Source organism: Paramormyrops kingsleyae, chromosome 24 (assembly GCF_048594095.1).
Source record: "Paramormyrops kingsleyae isolate MSU_618 chromosome 24, PKINGS_0.4, whole genome shotgun sequence".
NCBI lineage: Eukaryota > Metazoa > Chordata > Actinopteri > Osteoglossiformes > Mormyridae > Paramormyrops > Paramormyrops kingsleyae.
In genome coordinates, this window is record NC_132820.1 from 25608340 (window position 1) to 25619308 (window position 10969).

At 43.3% G+C, this 10969-nt stretch overlaps 1 long non-coding RNA gene across 1 annotated transcript; it reads right to left on the reverse strand.

Moving 5' to 3' along the window:
• Nucleotides 1–395: 395 nt before the first annotated feature.
• Nucleotides 396–3019, reverse strand: LOC140582390 (uncharacterized). Its single transcript, XR_011985338.1, has 2 exons — nt 2825–3019; nt 396–2374 (listed from the first exon to the last, which is right to left on the reverse strand). It is a non-coding gene; the product is annotated as an uncharacterized lncRNA (long non-coding RNA).
• Nucleotides 3020–10969: the final 7950 nt, after the last annotated feature.

Here is a 10969-nt window from a genome sequence, read left to right on the forward strand (position 1 = left end):
AAAATAATAGTGATATAAATATATTATTTATTAATAAGTATATAGAATCAGTACACAAAGTATAAGTATATAAAGTTTAAGTATATAAAGTATATAAGTATAAAAATCTTAAGTATAAAAAAAGATATAAGTATAAAAATGTTATGTTTAAAAATGTTACAAGTATAAAAATGTTATAAGTAAAAAAAGTTTAAGTAAAAAAAGTTTAAGGGCTCAGAGGCCTGCTGCTCCTACTCATCAGAGTGGATCTGTTGCTTGAACTTCTTCTTCAGAGCTAGGGCTGGGCGATATGACTGAAAACTGTATCACGATATGAGTGTTTCATATCGGTCGATATCGATAATTATTGACATTTTTTATGACCCATTTAAAATAAAGACCAGGAGAAAAATATATTACATTTAAACATTTTTATTTTAAACATGTCAACAACCATGGAAAATAAAGTGTTTTTAAAATATGTGCAGTGTTTTGTAAACATAAATAAAACTGACGTAGACTGAGATACAGTACATCTGTAATATAAAAAAACAAACCTGATACAGTACAGTAACATTGTTTGAAATATAAAACCTGCAGAAATATGAAAAAGTAACTCTTCAAGTTATTCTTACTCTAATCATACTTGAAGTTGAACTATTCAAGTATATTTTCAGTCCAGGTTTTGTGCTAGGAAAAGACACACATGCAAACACTAACGAGGAAGACGCGATACGTAGGGAGCCGGAACCCGGAAGTGCGCCGTAAACACAGAGAGGAAAGAGAGAAGGGGAAACAAAAGACACGGCAGACTCGAAACGAAACACGGGATACGCGAAAAACCGGACAACATGACACATACAAACCGAAAGGATACAGACCTATAACTTAATATTCAGGAGACGGGGGGCGAGCGGCGTTAGGGAAGGGTCACAGTGATTCACAAAAAACCGGCAAAACTTCCATAAAGCAGTTGTTTTGCTGTGCTACGACCATTTATGACAGCTGCGTTTCCGGTGTTCCGGGCAATTCAGTTTCCCTATGTTTCCCCTGTCGCGCGCTGATTTGTACACGGTTTCGCTGTTGTTTTCATGTCTTTTTACGAAGCTCTTGAGGTAAACAAGCCACATATTTTAAAACATCACATGTTTTTTGTTTTTACTGATAATAAATGAAAGTATTTAATTCGCTGGATAGAGATATTTCTTGATGAAAACGGTATAGTATTTCTTATAAGACTATATTATGCGTGACGAACTACTGTATTCGCATGTAATACTGTACCTGAGTGATTTTCAGACATCCCACATACATATTTGCCTAAATATTAGGAGAAACATTATTTCCTGACATCCAGGATATTTGGTTCCCCCCTGTTAAAACAGGTATACAGCAACTCTGGGCCTCGGTACTAATAACAATACAGTATTCACATGTAATAATGTACTTGAGTGATTTTCAGACATTTCACATACCTCTTTGATTTAATATTAGGGGAAACATTATTTCCCGATAGACAGGGGAAACATAGGGAAACCGAATTGCCCGGAACACCTGTTCGGATCCAAACTAGCTTCGCAACCTCTGTTTTCTTCCGACGAAGAATAAAAAATATCGAACGTTTTATCGAACACATTTTTTATTGATATCGATCACGTGTCTATCGCGATACATATCGTAATCGTTTTATCGCCCAGCCCTATTCAGAGCCTCTGCTAAGATGGCAGCAAAGTCCTCTGAGGGCATGGGCGTCCCCTGCGTCAGTCCCCTCCTCGTCACTGGCGTCCCACCTGGCGACCTCATCACTGGGCGCAGTTTAATGTGCGGCAGCTCCGCCAGAACATCCACCATGTTGGGGCCATTGGTGGGTCCTGCGCCACTTCCCTGACGATGACTCGTCTTCTGCTTCGGGCCCTGGATATTAGCAGGCGGAGGAGGAGGAGGCGGTGGAGGAGGAGGAGGGGGTGGGAAACAGCTTGGAGCTGAAGTGGGGACTATAAGAGTCCCAGTGGTCTCCGAACTGCTCCGGGGCATATTTGGGTCAGTCAGGGCACCAGCAAGCTGGGAGATCTCAGACCGTAAACGGTCCACCTCGTCTTCGAGGGCTGCAATCTTCTCCCAAACTGCCACCCACTGATCCCCGTGATCCCCGTGTCCACTGGGGAGGTGGATGCCACTCCCGACCTTTGCAGAGGCGTTGCCATTTATAGCAACCCCCGTTGCAACACTTCAGGATGTCTTCACAAAGCGCTGGGAAAGAAAAAAATCTCCAGTTGCAAAAAACTTGTTGCATTGCGCAGTTCAACGCAGAGGGGGCGACTCTGTGAAACAAGCGATCTTCCTTGGTCGAAAAAATACTGAATTCGGAACGGAATCAAATCCAAAAAAAAACAGTCTGCACACAAAGTACAGAGAGTTAGATGTCTTATTTAAACATCACACAAAATTATATTTTTTTCCATCATCCATTAACATACAGCGCAATCTCAGATCCACATTAGGCCATACTATACAGATTTCCTGAATAACATTAATATACACATATACATGTATATATTTATATATGCACATTATAAACATTTAAACCTGCAATGGTACTAACAGGGTGGCTAAACTGAATAACACCATATCACAGTCAACGTATTCCGATCAATTAGCAAGTAGCCTTATAGGTAGCTTTAGCATTTTACATACAACTACAAAAAATGATACATTAGCAAAGAAAATAATCAACCACACAATCAACAAAGGTTCACATTCATATCCTGACTGTTTTTCCTTCACACTAATGATCCCTATATCTATATTTTCCTTAACATTTAACCAAACAGGTAAATTGACCTACCAGGATATCCAAAAGAGAGCAATTGCACCAAAATCTTTCTATCCACTAATTGCTGCAATTGTATGCTTCGGCCAAAAAAAATAAACAGTGCTCTAAACGTTGATATCTACACAAATATATATATATATATGTAGATATATACGTTTATTTCTCTAAGTTGCCGTTCACTCTTCTTTCCGCTCTCTTTACCCGCCTTCCTCCGTCTAGAAAAGCCCGCCGGAAAAAAAACTCCCACCCTACCTTTCGGCACTCAGGAACGTCTTAAAGAGACAGCTGCCCACTTTGGTATACACACACTTATTGTAAGGTTCATGTCTCCCTCTTTACAAATTACGCTCTATAATAGCTTCAAATCATTATGGTACTTTAGCTTTATAGACCTGGCTTCATATGGTTTTGTTATTATTATTTTTGGTATTAGTATTATTATTTTAAGAATGAAGCTAAATAATATAGCCGCCCACTAATATGTCACATATGGGTTAAAATGCAGAGGACACATTTCGTCGTTGTGTGATGTGCCAAGAATGGCACTTGATCACAAAGTACAAATACTTTTTTACTTGCCAACATTCATAAGCAACGTTATTTTTCAGTACAGTGGCGGTTTTTATAAATCTTGGTGATTAATATTCGCGGAGAGCGTGGGGTTTCCATTTATCTATAACATTTATATTGTTAAAGGAAACACAGCTTAGCAAGCTGTTTAATTTTAATGACTGATTGTTTTCAGTATTAACTAGTATTTGTTTAACATTGGTTTAAAGTTGACTGCTGCTACTTTAGCAACAGCTCGGCATGCGCTCTCTGAGCTGATCCTAATCACTTTCATCCTTGATATTTCAGTCAGTCATGAATGGAGGTGTTTGTGAGAAACTTATTTATTTATTTTTTTAAAAAGATCCTTTATAAACACTCCAATACTTACTGCAGAAAATGATTTTACGCAATGTCCTGCAGTCCAGTTATGAAATACTAATCTAACAACATACAATGTGCTGCCCACAGAAACGCTGTCTGTGCGCAGCCTGCTGGCAAAAAGCGGAACTACAGTTACAGCAAATAAGGCAGAACGGAAACATCGGCGTCACTCCTTGGACTGATGATAGCTTATAAACAGTTCTCAGTGAACCAAATAGAATGAACCAAATTTCACTGGTCCCATGCAAACTGACACCCATCTGGAACAACCCTGACATCCTGTTAAATAAAAAAAGTGATAAACTTCCTGGCTTGGCATAATAAAGGAATCAAGCGCCTCGAACATATAATCCAAGACAATTGCATGATATCATTTGACAAAATTACAGAAACTTATAACATTGAGAAAAACAAATACTTAGAATATCTTCAACTTAAATCAATAATACATAATAGATGGTGCCGTAAGCAATTAGATCTGGAGCTTTCACCAAAAATAGCAAACTTTTTAATAACTCCAACTAAAAAACTACTGTCTAGGATTTACGTGCATCTAGCAGAATCTGATACAACGCTCTCACTCCCTACCCACAAATGGGAAAGGGATTTGCTCATCAATCCAGACACTAACTTCTGGAGGCAAATTTGCTTGAATACCTTTCGAATGAATCAGAACTCCAACCTGCAGCTATTACAGTACAAAATTTTACACAGAACACACTACACAGGGCAGAGGATGTTCCAGATGGGTATCAGAGATACTGACATATGCCTAACTTGTAAGAAGGATGCACCAGATAATTACCTGCATGCTTTCTGGTATTGCACACCGGTCAACGAATTCTGGCAAAGGATTTGTGAAGACTCATCTACACACCTAGGGCACCCCATCCCACCCTCCCCCTCACTCTGCCTGCTTGGGGACCTCACCCCGCCTGGCTGGACCGGCTCCCCGTTTGCCGGGGGGTCTGGGGTTGTCCCGTCCTTGGCTGCTAGCTGGGGTCTCATCGGGCGTGGTGGGGTGGGTCTCTCCCGGTCTGCGCCTGGGGGGGGGGGGGGGGGGGGCGGTTCCCTACTGCCGGGCTGCTTGTGGCGCCCCTGAACACCTCGGTTGGCCGTCCCTGCCGGCTGTGCGGGGTCGGGGATGGGGACTAATTGGGGCCAGTCGGGGATTCCAGTCGGGGGGGGGCCCACTCCTGGCACACCCTTATTGCTCCCCTGGGCCCAACATCACATTTCACACAACACTAGGGCCTTGAGGGGCGGTGGGGAGGTGCGCCGAGAATTTTTACTTGCATGTTAGACACCACATGACACTAGGGCTGAGGAGGTGGGTTGAGGCAGGTGGGGCTCTGCCGTCTGCCAGCGGTGGAGCCCTCATACCCGAACTGCACCCACTAATTTTAATGCATTGTAGACATAAACACACAACTCTCTCACACATGTACATGCACACTTCACACCAACATGGGTCGGGGAGGGGATGGGGGCTGAGGAGCCCCCCCTAACTCTCTGTCTCTGGCCCTGTGCGGGGGGGGTGGCCCGCCGGGTGGAAGACCCATCATGGGGGGGTTCGGGCGGCCCTGGCGGGTGTGGGCGGCCTCCTCTCTTGGGCTGCGGGCCGGGTGGTGCTTGGCTCTGCTGCGCCGTGGTGGGGCCCTGGCGGGCGGTCCGGGGAATCTTGGGACGCTCTGGGCCCTGCTAGGCAGATTGCGGGGTTCGGTTTGGGCTGGGCGGGGGGTCTGCCGGTCGCCGCGGGTCCGCTCCCGGGTGGGGGGGGGGGTTCTTTGTATGGGCCCCCCTTGGATCGTCCTGCAGTGTTGGGGGGGAGGCGTGCCGGGTCGCTGCGGTGGGCGGCGGCCCGTCCTGCCGGGGGACGGGCTGGGGCCCCTCCGGTGTGTAGGGGGCCGTCCGCCGGGGGGGGGGTTGGTCCTGGTTGGTGGGGCCCTTTGGCCCTGGACCCGCGTGCCTCGGTGGGGGGGTTGCGAGTGGGGCTGGGGGGCTCGCCGCCCGTCCTCCCTCTGCGGGCCTCCCTGTGCGGGGGTTGGCGCCCCCTTAGTCCCTCGCGGGCTCCCTCTCGGGTTGGGCGGGTGGTTGTCTCTGGGATGCGTGGCTGTGGGCCCTTGTGCCGGGGGGGCGGTAGGGTGGCCTCGGTTGCCTGGTTCTCCTGCCTTCGCCTTGGGCCTGGGGGGGGGGGGGGGGGGGGTGCTGTCACCTCCCCTGACGGCATCATATGCCAGCACATCCAATGACAAATCAGGTCACACCTGCACTTGCACATACATACAAGAATGGTTGAGCGATCAATATCATTATTATTATGACTTTTTAGGGTATGTTATAGATTTAGGAATTGAAATATACATATATAAGGGTACGGTCACGTGTGTGTATGCTACATATACACTCACCTAAAGGATTATTAGGAACACCTGTTCAATTTCTCATTAATGCAATTATCTAATCAACCAATCACATGTCAGTTGCTTCAATGCATTTAGGGGTGTGGTCCTGGTCAAGACAATCTCCTGAACTCCAATCTGAATGTCAGAATGGGAAAGAAAGGTGATTTAAGCAATTTTGAGCGTGGCATGGTTGTTGGTGCCAGACGGGCCGGTCTGAGTATTTCACAATCTGCTCAGTTACTGGGATTTTCACGCACAACCATTTCTAGGGTTTACTGGAAAAATTGTTGCCTGGTGTGATGAGTCTCGATTTCTGTTGAGACATTCAATTGGTAGAGTCAGAATTTGGCACAAACAGAATGAGAACATGGATCCATCATGCCTTGTTACCACTGTGCAGGCTGGTGGTGGTGGTGTAATGGTGTGGGGGATGTTTTCTTGGCACACTTTAGGCCCCTTAGTGCCAATTGGGCATCGTTTAAATGCCACGGCCTACCTGAGCATTGTTTCTGACCATGTCCATCCCTTTATGACCACCATGTACCCATCCTCTGATGGCTACTTCCAGCAGGACAATGCATCATGTCACAAAGCTCGAATCATTTCAAATTGGTTTCTTGAACATGACAATGAGTTCACTGTACTAATATGGCCCCCACAGTCACCAGATCTCAACCCAATAGAGCATCTTTGGGATGTGGTGGAATGGGAGCTTCATGCCCTGGATGTGCATCCCACAAATCTCCATCAACTGCAAGATGCTGTCCTATCAATATGGGCCAACATTTCTAAAGAATGCTTTCAGCACCTTGTTGAATCAATGGCACATAGAATTAAGGCAGTTCTGAAGGTGAAAGGGGGTCAAACACCGTATTAGTATGGTGTTCCTAATAATCCTTTAGGTGAGTGTATGTTGTCTTTCTCTTTTTAGCAGACATGGAAGCAGATTATCTGTTTTGTTTTTTTTCTTTTCTCCCTTTCTTTCCCCTCTCTCTCCCTCCCTCTCTTCCCCCCTTCTTCTCCTTTGTTCCCCCCCCCTTCTTTCGAGGAAGTAAATAAAAATAAAAAATAAATAAATAATAAAATAAATAAATAAATACAAATAAAGTAGTCCTCCGCAGAGGGGGGGTGGAGGAGGGAATATTTATTAAAAAAAAATAAAAAATAAAATAGAAAGAAATTACCATGCGAATGCGATCTGAATACGCGCTAATGCGGCTATTTAGAATGTGAATAGTGATCTTCGAGTGACAGTGGTACTACACACCCCCGATGCAGGTAAAACAAAGTAAGGTGACATGGTTTACTTTTTTGCCGATTTAACCTAATTTTTAAAAGTTTAATACTTCCGACAATGGACGTTTTGAAAAGAATGCAGATTACGGATTTAGTCAGCGTTTTTTTCATGTTTCTATAATAAGATTTCAGCGAGTCATGAGCTGAAATACACAAGAAAGATCGCGGCATTGCCGACGATGCCGTCGACTCCAGAGGGTTAAAGGTCTTAACTTTTTAATAGCATGCATATAAGGTGACATTTTAATTGTTTTATTGACCATATAGTTTTAATTAGGTTTAAATGGTGTATAATTGTATTTGCTGGTCTTATTGCCCTTTTCCTATTTTATGGGTAATAGTTCCCCAGCAGGCATTTTCTGTTGTAAAGATGTTGTTACAACGTTGTCTCTCAACATTGAATAACCGTTATCAGAGTGTTGGTTTACATAATATTTCCATATTGATTCAATGTTGAGATTCAACTTTGTTTATACAACAAATGTAAAGAGAATTAGTTAATGTAAACAGTGCATCAGTTAAGGCAGTAAATGATGTAAATAGTGCAGTACCACTAACACTGCCAAAAAAATGTAAATGTTCATGTTGGTTGTAGAAGAAGAATTAAGATTTAACATATGCTGTATCAAAGACACTTGGGTTTTTTCCTAACTGGAATTCATTTTGTGTTTGCCATCACCTCCTGCTCTGCACAGCAAATGTGCCAGTGTTAAATTAACACTGCATGGTGTCTATATGGGTCCACACCATTCAGTGTTGTCTTTAACACTTTTCAGTGTGCAGTGACTGTTGTTTGTACAGTGTTAATATTTATGAACTCTTATAGTGTTCAATTTACAACCTAGAGTGTTAAGACAATGTGTCTCCACCTCTTTCCAGATTGCAAGCCCATAAGGGTGGCACACAGGTACAAAATGGGTGGCCCATATCTGCCCTATTTTAATGTCTCTCATTTGAACTCATTTGGGCATTCAGCTGCTGTGTTTTACTAACCCACCATAACATGGGCGTAAATCCCGGGGGGGACGGAGGGGACATGTCCCCCCCTATCCGAGGGTTGTCCCCCCCAAAAAAAAAAAAAAAATAAAAAAAAAATCGCACTATCTATTGTGAAAAATATATGTATGTATATCTAAAATAATTCTGTAAGTAGAAAAAAAAACAAACGCAAAAAATGCATTTAGAAACAGTTAAGTTCCCCCTCCCCTTCCTCACAGTGGTTTGGCCAACTGCCTGCTTTCCCAGTTCACCTCAGCTACACGCACGAGTCAGGTGTGTGGCTCAATTAATGTTGAACTCCAGTAAGTAGGGTATTTTATTCACTTTAAATAAAGCGATTCTCTTTAATGTAGTTGATGCAGACTCATTCATAAATTAGTTGCGGCAAAAATGCTGATTACCGATGTAATTTTCCATGAATCTGCTATATTAGCGATTAAAATATTACTTATCTAGTTGACGTTAGCTTGTTTACAATAGCTTGTTGCATAGTGCACTGCAACTAACACGCCAAAGCCGTTTCCCATGCATTGTTTTATTTGTGACGACTTGGCATAATGTTAACTTAACATTAACGGCCACAATTAGCATATTGTTTAGCTGTGCATTTACTAAATGAGCACTGTGCTACGTCCGAACTGACCCCACTGTATTTTTTTGTATAATCAATTTCTATTATGCATTTAAAGTCATGTTTAAATTTTATTGTATGTTGATGGCTTGACTGTAAACAACATAACAAACAATGCAATAAATAGTTTTGAAGAAAAATCTGCTTTGTCATTGAACCTGAGAAAACCTTTGAAAATAACCATAATGACGCAGTCTCCATGCTACAATGATAATGATAGAAGCAAAGTTTTTCATTGTGGGGACATATCTTCATAAGTACAATTTGACTGTATTATTTGTGTCCCCTTCAAAAATTGCTCATGAGAAATTTTATATTTATTGTCCCCCCCTACTGTTAAATGAAATTTACGCCCATGGACATGGGATTAATGCCTACAGAAGGTCAGGATGACGATAATTATGGTATGGAGTATCTAAGGGGGTAACCCGGGTGATTACACAATCACGATCAAGAAAAATTGAGTCATTTGAAGGGAACTTTGATTACCTGTTCAGTAATGAACAAACACCAGTTTATTAGTAATAGTAATAGACACATTTTAACTAATTATTCATCCACAGGGCGAAGCTGCAGCAATTTCACTGGGACTGGGCACTACCTGAACTGGGTTCAGTGATATCAGGTCAGCTGCCTTCCGCCATCTCCTCTTTCAATGTCCAGTGAAAGCGAGCAAAGCAGCTGTGTGCTTTGGGGAGTCAATGGAAGAATTTGTGGAGAGTTTCGAGGCACCATGTCGCAGAGAAGTGATGTGTTGAGTGGCCTTCCATGGCTGAGTTCCAGGGAGCCGAACCTTCTCGGCAACAAGAGGGAGCAGTAAGGGCAGGTTGTCTGCGTCACTACTAGAAGCCCAGAAAGGTCTTCCTCTTCCTTGGGCTCCTCCAGTCGCTATCGCTCCATGGATCAATTAGTGGACTGTTGACGATCCACTGAAGTGTGCAAGCCAGTGGCTTGGGCCAAGGCAGGAGGCTAGGTGTTGGGGCCAAAACAGATACCAAGGACTGGGGCTCTGACCCCATCACCACTGGGTCACCTGCAGGAGCAAAGGACATGAATCCCAGCACAAGGGGTGTCACAGAGTCTGGGGATCATCCTGCTTAGATTGCAGAACTATTCAACTGCTCCAGTTACTAATTTAATCCAATGTATGATATTTGTAAACATTCTTTAATAGACATTACCACCAAAATTCCTGTAGTAATTAACAGCTATTTTAGAGCGGAATTCCAAAAATGTTACGTGTTTCCACAGTTTTGGCCACTAGTGTAGACTGTGGGGCCAGTTGCAATATTGTTTCTGTACACATAGTAATTCCTGACATTCTGACTGAAAAGACAAATCAGTTACTAGCAATGTATAACAAAAGTACACTGTAGCCCTTCGTCTGATGTAAACACGTACTGAAGAACCTAGAAATATGAAAAGGTATCATGTAGTCTTCATGGACTATGAATCTGTTGAAGGTGCAGTAAGAGAATATACTGGCACTAGACAGTGCTGTGACAGAAGATTCCACAGAAGGGCCATGGACAGTGGAGCACATTAAAGCTACATATCCTGATGTTTTCAAAGGCGATGGCTGCTTGGATGGAGAATATGAGAAAGAAGTAGACAGGAGGGCAACACCAGTCAAGCTATCAGAGAGACAGGTTCTGCTTTCCATCATGTCTGCTTTAAAGGAAGAGCTGCTTCACCTAAAGAGGAGGGGAATAGTAACACCTGTGGACAAAAGCATGGAGTGGATCAGCAGCCTAGTCCTCACAAAGAAGCCAAACGGTGAGCTCAGCGTGTGTACAGACCCTAAACCACTGAATAAAGCACTGAAGAGGAACCATTTTCCTCTCCCTACCATTGATGACATCTTGCTAGATCTAAAGAAGCTTTTCAGTGTGT